Source organism: Lissotriton vulgaris, chromosome 10, assembly GCF_964263255.1.
Source record: "Lissotriton vulgaris chromosome 10, aLisVul1.2, whole genome shotgun sequence".
Classification (NCBI taxonomy): domain Eukaryota; kingdom Metazoa; phylum Chordata; class Amphibia; order Caudata; family Salamandridae; genus Lissotriton; species Lissotriton vulgaris.
This window is the reverse complement of record NC_141698.1, coordinates 456,964,143-456,977,986: the sequence shown is the minus strand read 5'-3', so window position 1 is coordinate 456,977,986 and position 13,844 is coordinate 456,964,143. Positions and strand designations below refer to the sequence as shown.

The 13,844-nt window shown below is 48.3% G+C and overlaps 1 protein-coding gene across 1 annotated transcript in view; it reads left to right on the top strand.

Annotated features, from left to right (window-relative positions):
• CFAP70 (cilia and flagella associated protein 70) overlaps positions 1-13,844 on the top strand; it is a 1,103,282-nt gene that overhangs the window by 768,899 nt on the left and 320,539 nt on the right. The window lies entirely within an intron of this gene.

Sequence of the window (13,844 nt, the reverse complement as noted above, 5' to 3'; positions counted from 1 at the left end):
GAGAGGCTCTGCGTCTCTGGTCCTGGGTTCAGGACCACCAGATTTGTCTGATGGCAAATCATCTGGCCGGAGTTCTGAACGTGCGTGCAGACAGTCTCAGCCTGCAGTTCTCTGCCGACCACGAGTGGAGGCTTCACCCGGAGGTGGTTCGTCACGTCTTTCGGACGTGGGGGACTCCTCGGGTGGACCTGTTTGCCACTCGCGAGAATGCTCACTGCCCGTCTTTCTGCAGTCTCCAGTATCCGATGCAAGGAGCCTTGGGGGACGCGTTTCAGTTGAGTTGGGGAAATCAACTCCTTTATGCGTTTCCTTCCATACCCTTGATTCCTCGGGTTCTGAGGAAAATTCGCCAAGACCGGGCCCAAGTTATATTGGTCGCCCCGGATTGGCCAAGAAGGGTGTGGTATACAGATCTACTCCACCTCTCCTCTCACCCGCCGCTCCGTCTCCCTCTCAGGGCAGACCTCCTCTCTCAGATGGAGGGGCAGGTTCTACACCCCCACCTCCAGACATTGCACCTTCATGCCTGGAGATTGAACGGGGCAACCTGATTTCCTATTCTCTCACGCCTGACGTGGTGGATGTCATTTTGTCTGCCAGACGTGACTCCACTAAGACTGTCTATTCATATAGATGGTCTAGGTTTGTTATTTGGTGTGGTGAGAATGATATTGACCCGTTGAGAGCCCATTTATCAGATGTGCTCCGGTTTGCTCTTTCTTTGGCGCAACAGGGGCTTGCAGTTGCCACGGTTAAGGGCTATCTTTCGGCGCTGTCGGCTTTTATTTGTTTGCCTGATCAGCCCTCTCTTTTTAAGTCTCCTGTAGTTTTGAGGTTTTTGAAGGGTCTTGTAAACAAGTTCCCTCCTACTCCTTTTATTGTACCTCAGTGGGACTTGAATCTTGTCTTGACTTTTCTGATGGGCTCTCCCTTTGAGCCTCTTCATAAATGTCCTATGAGGCTTTTAACCTTTAAGGCAGTTTTCCTAGTTGCAATTACCTCGGCAAGGAGGGTGAGTGAGCTTCAAGCTCTTAGTTCCAAGCCCCCGTTCCTGACCATACATGCTGATCGGATGGTTCTAAGGACCAGGGCTGCTTTTCTTCCTAAGGTGGTGACTCCTTTCCACCTTGGTCAATCCATTACCCTCCCTACCTTTTATCCTCCCCCGCCCCCTTCCAAGGAGGAGGAGAGGTTGCACCGTCTGGACCCTAAGAGGGCGGTGTCTTTTTATTTGGACAGAACTAAAGACTGTCGCTTGGATGATCACCTCTTCATTGGCTTTGCTGGCTGCAAGAAGGGAAGAGCGGTCCATAAAAGGACTTTATCAAGATGGATCGTTCTGTGTATTAAGATCTGCTACTCTTTGGCCGGTAAGGAACCTCCAGAGGGTATTAGGGCTTATTCAACTAGAGCTAAGTCGTCAACCTCAGCTTTGGCTAGAGGTGTTCCTGTGGAGGACATTTGTAGAGCGGCGACCTGGTCTTCCCTCCACACTTTCGCGAAGCATTACTGCTTGGATTCCGAAGTGAGGAGGGACGGTCACTTTGCGCGCTCTGTCCTTCAGGATTTCCTGGTTTAGAAGAGTGGACACCCTCCTCCGGGAGTGGGGACTGCTGTGGTACTCTATTCACAAGGTGAGGAATCCACACGGCAGATGTATCTATCAGAAGAACAAGTTACTTACCTTCGGTAACGCTTTTTCTGGTAGATACTATATCTGCCTGTGGATTCCTCACTGACCCACCCGCCTCCCCGTTGTCCACTCTTCTATGCCAGAGTTATTGTACTGTAATGTATATTTATTTTGATGTCAAGGAAATGTTTCAATTGCTTTCCTGCATTTGCTTTGCACTGTGTGTTTTGCCTTGACTATTGTGTACTGTGTATACTTTGTATATATCTACTGTCATTGGTCCGTCCGTGTGCCTCGATGGCACGGAAAAAAGTCGGAACTGATGTCATCACGCCGGCGTGGGCCTATTATAGGCGTCGGTGACGTCAGCGGAGTCGCGAGCGGAGCCGTGTCTCTGCGACGTCCTATCCACGTCAGCGCGAGGCTACGAAAAGAATTTCCGAATGTTGCTGACGCAAGGGGGATATTCACAAGGTGAGGAATCCACAGGCAGATATAGTATCTACCAGAAAAAGCGTTACCGAAGGTAAGTAACTTGTTCTTTGTGCAGTTGATTAATAGGGCAGCTAAATACCATAAGGTAGATTTACATACAGAACCTCAAATAGAGGATTTCCTTTTAGAAACGCTACCTGCTGCACAAAGAACATCAGGCACGCTACCTATGCTAAAGGGTCTTCTTAATCACACAGCAGATATATTCAAAGACCCTGTGAGGGCTAGGGTATTAAACCCAAGAATTGATAAAAAATATAAGGCAGACCCAAAAGACCCAATATTTATCAAAGGGCAAGTACCTCTGGACTCGCTTGTAGTTACAAACGCTCGTAAAAGAGCAAATTCATTATCTACAGGAGAAGCTCCTCCTCCTGATAAGGAGTCCAAGCTAATAGATGCATCAGGCAAAAGGGTAGCATCCCAAGTAGCAAACAGCTGGCGCATAGCTAATACACAAGCGCTACTGGCACGTTATGATAGAGCGCATTATGATGAGTTAGAAAAACTCATCACACATCTTCCTAAGGAACATCAAAAAAGGGCAGACCAGCTTATACAGGAAGGGAAGATAATAACTAACACTTCCATTAAGTGCGCTTTAGACGCAGCTGACACTGCAGCAAGATCCATCAACACTAGTATCATGCTAAGAAGACATGCATGGCTTAGGGTCTCAGGGTTCAAACAAGAAGTACAAACATCTTTATTGAAGCAACCTTTTGACCAAAAAACACTTTTCGGCTCAGGAACAGATGAGACTTTAGAAAAGATGAAAAAAGACACAGAAACGGCTAAATCAATGGGAGCATTACAACAGCCAACTCAAAGAGGTTCCTTTCGTAGGTCCACCTATAGAGGGGGATCAAAAAATACAGGCACAAGACAACAATATACCTCTTTTACACCAACATCACCCAGAGGTAATTCAAGAGGCAGTTACAGAGGTAACAACAACAAGGGTAGAGGTCACGGAAATAATAACAACCGCAACTTCCCAACCCCAAAACAGTGACTTAATACAACTTCCCCCAGACCATATAACACCGGTCGGGGGACGTTTATCACAGTTCCTACCTGTCTGGGAAAACATCACTTCAGACAGGTGGGTGAGACAGATTATCCAACATGATTATTGCCTGGAACTCACAGCTACCCCACAAAACATCCCCCCCAGACAGCGTCCAATGAGTCAAGATCATCTAACATTGTTAAAACAAGAAGTACTATCACTGCTACAAAAGCATGCCATAGAGAAGGTTCCAAAACATCAGCAAGGGACAGGAGTATACTCTCTATACTTCCTAATCCCCAAAAAAGACGGGTCTCTAAGACCAATCTTAGACCTCAGACCTCTCAATGCATACATAAACTCTGAACATTTCCACATGGTCACGCTCCAACAAGTACTTCCTTTACTGAAGAAAGGGGACTTTCTTTCTACACTGGATCTAAAAGACGCTTACTTTCACATCCCAATTCACAAAGCCCACAAAAAATACCTCAGGTTTGTAGTAGAAGGACAAAATTATCAGTTCAAAGTCCTTCCATTTGGGGTCACAACAGCACCAAGGGTGTTCACAAAATGCCTAGCAGTAGTTGCAGCACACCTAAGAAGACAAGAAATACATGTCTTCCCTTACTTGGACGATTGGCTAATAAAAGCCAAGTCACGGGAAGAATGTCTTCAAAACACACAGAAGACCATTCAATTGCTGCACCAGCTAGGGTTTACGGTGAACTACACAAAATCCCACCTACAACCAAACAAAAATTCAACAATACCTAGGGGCTACTATAGACACAGAAAAAGCCAAAGTATACCCCAATCCAGTCAGGATCCAAACAATGGTCACGTTGATCCAAAAATTTCAACCACAACAATCACTAACAGCTCGAGTGTTCATGCAGCTGTTAGGGATGATGTCCTCCTGCATACTGCTCATACCATATGCCAGACTACAAATGTGTCCACTGCAGGAGTGTTTAGCGACACAGTGGAATCAGGCTCAAGGTCAGATTACAGATCTGGTGTTGGTAGACGACCGCACACATCGCTCTCTGAAGTGGTGGAACACAACAAACATTTCCAAGGGACGGTCGTTTCTAGAACCGATTCCACAAGTGATACTGACAGCAGATGCATCGCTCACCGGATGGGGAGCGCATATGGAGAAATATACAGTACAGGGAAAATGGAGTGTACAGCAAAAAAGACTGCACATCAATTATCTGGAACTACTAGCAGTGTTTCTAGCATTAAAAGCTTTCCAAATGCAAATCCTCAACAAAGCAGTCCTGATCAGAACAGACAACATGACTGCAATGTATTATATTCAAAAACAGGGGGGGGGACACTCTCTCCAACTATCCAGACTAGCACAGGACATTTGGAGATGGGCCATTCCTCAGAAGATCTATCTGTTAGCCGAACACCTACCAGGAGTTCAAAATCAGATAGCAGACATCCTAAGCAGAGAGTCGGAACAAATACACAAATGGGAACTGCACAACCAAATACTGCAACCATTCTTCCAAAGATGGGGACAACCAGAGATAGATCTCTTTGCCACTCATCAGAACGCAAAATGCCAAAACTTCGCAAGCAGGTACCCACACCACCTGTCCAACAAATTTGCTTACGCTTTTCCCCCTCTCCCACTAATTCTATTAGTGGTTCGGAAACTGCAAAAACATTCAATGACAATGATACTAGTAGCACCCACGTGGGCAAGAAAGCCGTGGTTCACCACTCTACTGCAACTCTCACAGGTGCCACATCAAAAGCTGAGATTATTACCCATGCACCTTACACAGAACCATGGAGAAATAATGCACCCAGATCCCAAACAATTGAATCTAGCGATCTGGCTCCTGAGGTCATAGAATTTGGATACTTGGATTTACCTCCAGACTGTATGGAAATCATTAAGCAAGCAAGACGTCCTACCACCAGAGCATGCTATGCAGAAAAGTGGAAAAGGTTTGCTGTATACTGTAACAGTAACAACATCAACCCTCTGGACGCATCCACTAAACAGGTTATTTGCTATTTACTACACTTGCAGCAATGTAACCTTGCCTACACCTCTATTAGAGTACATCTTGCAGCTATAGCGGCGTACCTACAAAACAGACAACATCTTTCCCTGTTTAAAGTACCAGCAATAAAAGCTTTCATGGAAGGCCTCAAAAGAGTCATTCCACCAAGACTACCGCCTGCCCCAGTCTGGAATCTCAACATAGTACTTAGACTAATGAGACCACCTTTCGAACCTATGCATAGGTGTGAAATACAATTCCTCACATGGAAGGTGGCCTTTCTTATAGCTATTACCTCACTCAGAAGAGTAAGTGAGTTGCAAGCATTTACAATACAAGAACCATTTATGCAGCTACACCAAAATAAAGTGGTTCTTAGAACAAACCCAAAATTCTTGCCTAAAGTAATTTCAGCATTCCACATCAATCAGCCAGTGGAACTACCAGTCGTCTTTACAAAACCACAGACGGTAGCAGAAAGAGCCCTACATACATTAGATGTCAGAAGGGCAATATTGTACTACATAGAAAGAACACAAACTTTCAGAAAGACAAAACAAATATTTGTAGCGTTTTCTCCTACACATAAGGGCAATCCTATCTCTAAAGCAGGCATTGACAGGTGGATTGTAAAATGTATACAAATATGTTACTTAAAAGCAAAGAGGACATTAACTGTTCCTCCTAGAGCTCACTCTACACGTAAACTAGGAGCATCTATGGCATTCTTAGGAAACATTCCCCTAGATGACATATGCAAAGCAGCTACCTGGGTCACACCGCATACCTTCACAAAACAGTACTGTGTAGATGTGCAGACAACACAACAGGCTAGAGTGGGACAAGCTGTATTAAAGACTTTATTTCAGACTGTTGCAACAGACACTGGTGGCCACCGCTAGGGAGATAACTGCTGTATAGTCTATTCATAATGTACCATCTGCAGCCCGTATGCCTCGAACGGAATATGCTACTTACCAGTATGCATCTGTTCTTGGCATAGAGGGCTGCAGAGTGATACATGCTCTCCCAGCCTCCCCGGAAACCTGTGTCTGTTCCAACACTATCTTATTTAGATACACTTACATGGGCATTTCTATCTGTATTCTATCATACTACTCCATCTAACCCTACTATGGCAAAATAATCTAAGGATGGAGCCGATGCCCATGCGCACTAGCACCCAAAGGAGGAGTCACCAGTCTCGTGACGACAAAAGACTTCTCCAAGAGAAAAACAAGTGCAATCATCCGAGCCCAACACCAGATGGCGATCTATTCATAATGTACCACTCTGCAGCCCTCTATGCCAAGAACAGATGCATACTGGTAAGTAGCATATTCCTTATCCACCCTAAGCCCTAAACATTCCCATACCACCCAAATTCCTTACCCACCCTAAACTGTACAAATACGCTTGCCACCTAAATTCCCTTACACACCCTAACCGGTAAAAATACCCTTGCTATCCAAATACCCTTACCCACCTAAACACTAAAAATACCCTGGCCACCCAATGCCCTCACCCACCCCTAAACCCTAAAAACGCTCTTACCCTAAGATATGTATATATATATATATATATATATATATATATATATATATATATATATATATATATATATATATATATATATATATATATATATATATATATATATATATATATATATATATATATTCTTTTTAAACAAACACCCAAGATCTTTAAGAGGTCACTCAACAGCGTGCCTCACCCTTCAGTACACCTCTCCCACTCGTCCCAATCCTCAGATGAGCATTACACTGATGCGTTTCGAGGCAGACCGCCTCTTCTTCATGGGCTGCTCTCACAAAGGCAATGAGGGCTTACTTTCATTTGCATGCTTTATTAACTTAATGGCCCTCAGGTGGGCTTCGCTTAGTGCTTCCAAATTTGATGCATGCTGGGACATGTAGTCTATATTGCGAGTATCAATCTCCCCTAAGTGGGTTCAGTGCACAGTTGTGATATTAAAAGTAATTTTTACATCCTTTTGTAAGGTCTGAGGCATTTGGACGGGTGCAATTACGTCAGGCTTGCTTTGCTGAAAATGAAGTGTAAAGTGTTCCAATCAACAGCCTCTCCCTTTTTCTGAGATGGTGCTCCCCTTCTTCACGGCAGTGCCATAATGTTTTCAAACAAACGCCAAAGATCTTTAAGAGGGCACTCAACAGCGTGCCTCACCCTTTAGTACACCTCTCTCACTCGTCCCAATCCTCAGATGAGCATGACGCCAACGCGTTTCGAGGCATACCGCCTCTTCTTGGGCTGCTCTCACAATATATATATATATATATATTATATATATATATATTATATATATATATATATATATATATATATATATATATATATATATATATATATATATATATATATATATATATATATATATATCCAAATAAACGAACCTCTCCAGCAAGAAGACGTCAGCCCACACAGGTAAGTTGAACGGACCTCCTTAATTGACAGGAAACAAACGGCATGATGCATTTCGGCGTAACGTGCCTTTTTCAAATGCCTAATGTTTGTAGAATTCACCTGCACACGACGGGTTCCACTGAGGGGAAGATGAATTTCAACCCGCAACTACGAGTTGATTGGCTGCAGACACACTAGCGGTAGTCCTTGCCCCAGTGGGCGGTGTCCACAGCTCGCCCAGGATTGTGGTCAATGTAGTGTGAGGGGGTCAATTCTCTTTACCTTCACCCCACCAACAATACTAGCAGCGCACCAGTGTCAATTCCCTTAGTAGGCAGCGGTGACGCGATGCAGTCATCTCCCCATGTTAATGGCCTTTCGATGCGCTGTCAGCTGCGGTGGCTCGGCGTCTTCCCAAGAGCATTGAGACTTTCCACGAGTTACCACACTGCGCCGAGCACTTCAGGGCGGGGGCTTCAAGTGCGAGTGGCAACGCACTAAAACATCCAAATAAACGAACCTCTCCAGCAAGAAGACGTCAGCCCACACAGGTAAGTTGAACGGACCTCCTTAATTGACAGGAAACAAACGGCATGATGCATTTCGGCGTAACGTGCCTTTTTCAAATGCCTAATGTTTGTAGAATTCACCTGCACACGACGGGTTCCACTGAGGGGAAGATGAATTTCAACCCGCAACTACGAGTTGATTGGCTGCAGACACACTAGCGGTAGTCCTTGCCCCAGTGGGCGGTGTCCACAGCTCGCCCACGATTGTGGTCAATGTAGTGTGAGGGGGTCAATTCTCTATATATGTGTGTGTGTGTGTGTGTGACTATACAAACATACGTTGCTTTCCCAATTGCATTATGGACATTGTAGTGCAGCAAGTATAGGGCACGTGATACCTCTGGTACACTGCACTTATGAGACTATACCTTTGAGAAAGGCAATTGGGCGAAACGCGTCAGGTGGTTTCCTGCTTCATTGCCTACGCCAATAGAAATAAAGCCAGTGAATCCAGTAACCGGGCTGTGGCAATTCTTTTGTTTTATATATATATATATATATATATATATATATATATATATATATAACGCTCCAATTCCTCCTCAAATTCGAAGAAGACAACAGCACTCAAGGGGTACTTTCTACCATGCAGAGTTTAATTTTGCAGGCGCTCTACACAGACGCGTTTCGGCGTGCTGCCTTCGTCAGTGTGGGTAACAACAAATCATGTTTTCACAGTGGATTAAATAAGACATTTTCTCTTTCTTTTGTTATGAAGATAGACAGAGGACAACCCCACCTAGGTCACTATGGGCGCCATCTTAGAGTGTTACATATACAACCTCAGGATGATAACAGATTGTACAATTAAGCCCACAGATGGGCAGATCCATATAAAATAGTGGATATTCATACTAAATCAAATGTTTATGTTATAAACAGACAAAATAAAGCTGTGGATCGGCTAAGGTCCTCCATCCAGATTTTTAGTTAATAATCCATCAATGTCTACCTGCATACAATCCATCATGTTACTAAATGTATCACAAAAGCTGCACACCCCAAATGCTTATTATCAGTTCATGAACATGCTTATCTGGGCGAAAATTCAAGATCCCTTGAACACATCATTCTCATCTTCCTAAGCCTATATTAAATCTAAGCATAGGAAAGTTTCAAAATATTGATCAAAATACATTGAACAAAGCATAGGGCCGCAATTTGATAAGCGTGCAGATTGCGCAGATATAATAAAAAAAAATTTATGTGCAATTGATAAACGGTCATGCGTAACGATTCCAAAAGAAACAGATGCTGTAACACAAGTCAAGTTCTACATCACATCACATATATATATAAACACACACACACCAGCGAAATACTTACATTTTAGTTGTAAAGGCATGCGTTGTCAGTCAATCAATCAATCAATCATCGCATTTATATAGCGCACTACTCACCCAGAGGGTCTCAAGGCGCTGGGGGAGGGGGGTCCGCTACTGCTCGAACAGCCAGGTCTTGAGTTGCTTCCTGAAGGCGAGGTGGTCCTGGGTCAGGCGGAGGTGGGTGGGGAGGGAGTTCCATGTCTTGGCGGCGAGGTAGGAGGAGGACCATCCCCCTGTGGTGGCTCTTCGGATGCGGGGGACGGCGGCGAGGGCATGGCTGGTCGATCGAAGCTGGCGTTTGGGAGCGTAGAAGTTGAGGCGGCTGTTGAGGTATCCTGGGCCTTGGTTGTGTAGGGCTTTGTGTGCGTGGGTGAGGAGACGGAAGGTGATTCTCTTGTTGACCGGGAGCCAGTGCAGGTCTCTCAGGTGTCCGGAGATGTGGCTGCGATGGGGGATGTCCAGGATGAGTCGTGCTGAGGCGTTCTGGATCCGCTGGAGTCTCTTCTGGAGTTTGGCGGTGGTTCCGGCGTAGAGGGAGTTCCCGTAGTCCAGACGGCTGGTGACTAGGGCCTGGGTGACCGTCTTCCTGGTCTCGGTGAGGATCCACCGGAAGATCTTACGTAGCATGCGCAGGATGTTGAAGCACGATGAGGAGACGGCGTTGACTTGTCTGGTCATGGAGAGGGAGGAGTCCAGGATGAAGCCCAGGTTGCGTGCGTGGTCTGTTGGTTTGGGTGCGCTGCCTAGGGCGGGGGCCACCAGGAGTCGTCCCAAGCGGCGGGTGAGGATCCCAGGATGAGGACTTCCGTCTTGTCCGAGTTCAGTTTCAGGCGGCTGTTCTTCATCCATTCGGCTACCTCTTTCATCCCTTCGTGAAGGTTGGCTCTGGCGGTGGCGGGGTCGTTGGTAAGGGAGAGGATCAGCTGGGTGTCGTCGGCGTAGGAGATGATGTTGAGGTTTTGCTGGCGTGCGATGTCTGCAAGGCGGCTCATGTAGACGTTGAAGAGGGTTGGACTGAGCGAGGAGCCTTGAGGAACGCCGCAGATGACTTCGGTGGCTTCAGATCTGAACGGAGGGAGGCGGACTCTCTGTGTCCTTCCGGCGAGGAAGGAGATGATCCACTCCAGTGCCTTCTCCTGGACTCCGACGTTGCTGAGGCGTTGTACTAGGGTACAGTGGCAGACAGTGTCGAAGGCCGCGGAGAGGTCGAGGAGGATGAGGGCCGCTGTTTCTCCGTTGTCGAGCAGCGCTCGGATGTCATCGGTGGCTGCGATCAGGGCGGTCTCGGTGCTGTGGTTGGCCCGGAAGCCAGACTGTGAGGAGTCGAGGGATCAGTTCGTCTCGAGGAAGGTGGCCAGCTGCTTGTTGACGGTCTTCTCGATGACTTTTGCAGGAAACGGGAGCAGCGAGATGGGGCGGTAGTTCTTGAGGTCGGTGGGGTCGGCCGATTGTTTCTTAAGTAGGGCGCTGAGTTCGGCGTGCTTCCAGCTCTCTGGGAAGGTAGAGGTGTCGAAGGAGTTGTTGATGATGTCCCGCAGGTGGGGTGCGAGGACAGCGTCGGCCTTGTTGAAGACGTGGTGGGGGCAGGGGTTGGTCGGAGATCCGGAGTGGATGGAGTTCATCGTGCGGACTGTGTCTTCGGTGCTGATCGGAGTCCAGGCGCGGAGGGTGGTGGTGGGGGGCGGTGGTTCGGTCGTGGCGTTCGTCGGTTGAGTGCTGAAGCTGTTGTGTATGTCCGCGATCTTGTTGTGGAAGTAGGAGGCGAGGCAGTTGCAGAGGTCTTGCGAAGGGGTGATGTCGTTGTTACCGGCGTTGGGGTTGGAGAGCTCTTTGACGATGTTGAAGAGTTCCTTGCTGTTGTGTGCGTTGTTGTCCATTCGTTCCTTGAATGCAGTTTTCTTGGTGGCGTGGATGAGTTGGTGGTGTTTTCGGGTGGCGAGCTTGAGGGCAGTCATGTTGTCCGGTGTTGGGTCTCTGCGCCAAGTTCTCTCGAGGGCTCGGCAGTTCTTCTTGGAGCTCTTGAGTTCGTTGGTGAACCATGGGGCTTTCTTGCTACCGGGTCTGCTAGGCGGGGTCCTCAGGGGGGCGAGCTCGTCTGCGCAGTCGCTGATCCACTTCCTGAGGTTGGTGGCCCCCTGGCTAGGGTTCGTTGTGCTGGTGGGACAGTTCATGCTCAGGGAGGTCGCGAGCTGGTCGGCAGTGATCTTGTTCCAGCTTCTGCGTGCAACCTGTTGCTGGTGGTGGTGGATCGTGGTCCTTCCGAAGCTGAAGTGGACGCAGCTGTGGTCCGTCCAGTGGAGTCCGGTGGCGTGGCTGAAGGCGATGTACTTGCTGGAAGAGAAGACGGGGTCGAGTGTGTGTCCGGCGTAGTGGGTGGGGGTGGTCACCAGTTGCTTGAGTCCGAGGTTAGCGAGGTTGTCCAGCAGGGTGGTGGTGTTGCAGTCGTTGTTGTTCTCCAGGTGGAAGTTGAGGTCCCCTAGGAGGATGTAGTCAGCGGAGCAGAGGGCGTGCGGGCTGATGAAGTCGGCGATGTCTTCGCTGAATTGTGTGCGTTGTCCCGGGGGTCTGTAGATGAGGGTGCCTCTGATGGTGGTCTTGGGGTTGATGTGGACCTGAAAGTGTAGGTGTTCAGCGGTTGCGAGGGTGTCGTTGGTGTGGGTCGTGATGCGGATGGTGTTCCTGTGGATGATGGCGATGCCTCCTCCGGTGTGGTTGATGCGGTCCCTTTGGATGATCTTGTAGTCGTCTGGGATGGCGATGGCGATGTCGGGCGCTGAGGAGGTTCATCCAGGTTTCCGTGAAGAAGGCGACGTCTGGGGCTGGTGTGTCGAGTAGGTTCCAGATCTCGATGGTGTGCCTGTGGACGGAGCGGGTGTTGAGCAGGATGCATTTCAGGTGGCTGCTGCTGTTGCTCGTCTTGGTCTTGGTTGGTGCTGGAGTAGTGCAGGTCCGGAAGCAGGTGAACTTGCAGGAGTTGCAGCAGAAGGGTCCGTGGGTGTATCTCGGGGTGGCTCGGTAGCAGCCCGGGTCTCGGCCGGCGTTGAGGGCGTTGAGGGTTGCGGCGTCGTACGTACGGCGGGCGGGCTGTGGTATGCGGGGACCAGGGGTCCTGGCACTGGGCGCGGTCCAGGCGCGGACGGGCGCAGACGGGCTTACCTTTGGCGCGCCCGCTGCGCGTGCACTCCGCCATAAAAGGCGTAGTGGGGGGGGTGGAGCGAGGGAGGGGCCGCTGGGAGGCGGGAGCAGGGAGGCTAATCAGGGGCGAGCAGAGGGAAGAGGGGGCGGGCCGCAGGGGGGTAGCGGCGGGGAGGGGGGGAAGTGAGCGGCGGGGGGAGGAGGGGTGGGGGTAGGATTGGCGGGAAAAAAAACGGCGGGAAAGCGGCGGAGCGGCGAGGGGGGAGGCCTGAGGGCTGACCCTAGCAGGCGGCGGGCAGGGGTCGGGTCGGCAGTAGGGTGACCTTGCCCCCGGGGACCGTGCAATGGCAGGGTCGGGGGTCAGGCAGCCGGCAGCAGGGGGGCCAAGCACGCGGAACGTGCGAGGCTGGCCTGGGGCTGGAGGCAGGCAGCAGGGGGACCAGGCAGGAAGGCAGCGGGAGGACCTGGCAGGAGGCGGCAGGCAGAGGGAGGCCCTGGCACACGGAGACCGTGCGGCAGGAGGAGCGACCAGAAGGGTTGTAAAGGCATCTGCATGATAAAGACATGCTGGTAAAGGCATATGTGTGTTAAAGGTATTGCATGGTAACAACAGGGTTGTAAAGGTTGCTTGCCTCTCTAAACCTGAACACAAGAAGCCCAAGATCGGTTTTGGCCTGTTTGGGCCTCTTGAGTATTGTTCAGCATGGTTCAAGTGATACAGTGAGCACAGGATCAACGTGTGGCATACCGTTGGCTACTGATGGTGCTCCATCAAATGAACAAAAGGTGATGGGCAGAATGCTTTTGCAATTTGTCTAACCATTGACAATCTCTGAGGCTAGCATTCCAATCCAATGCCAGGTAGTATTCTTCCCATTATCTTTGTGAGCTTTGCTCTCGATATTGAGATATACAGCTGATACAACTATGCTGTGTGTGTGTGACTAATCAAAATCTGGTTGAATTTAATGTTTTAATCATTAATGACGTTTAAATATTTTTGGAAATATTGATTATTTTGTTTGTAAAGTCTGTTGATCTGTGATTAGTTTGTTAAAAAGTTGCTAGATCTATTTACAAATATGTTTTCCACTTGGTATAAGAGAATGAACATGGAAATAATTGTGTTAATATTTATAAAGGTTGATGTGTAATTATATATAATCATTCTGTTAAGAGTTTATATTATCTTAAATTGGCTGA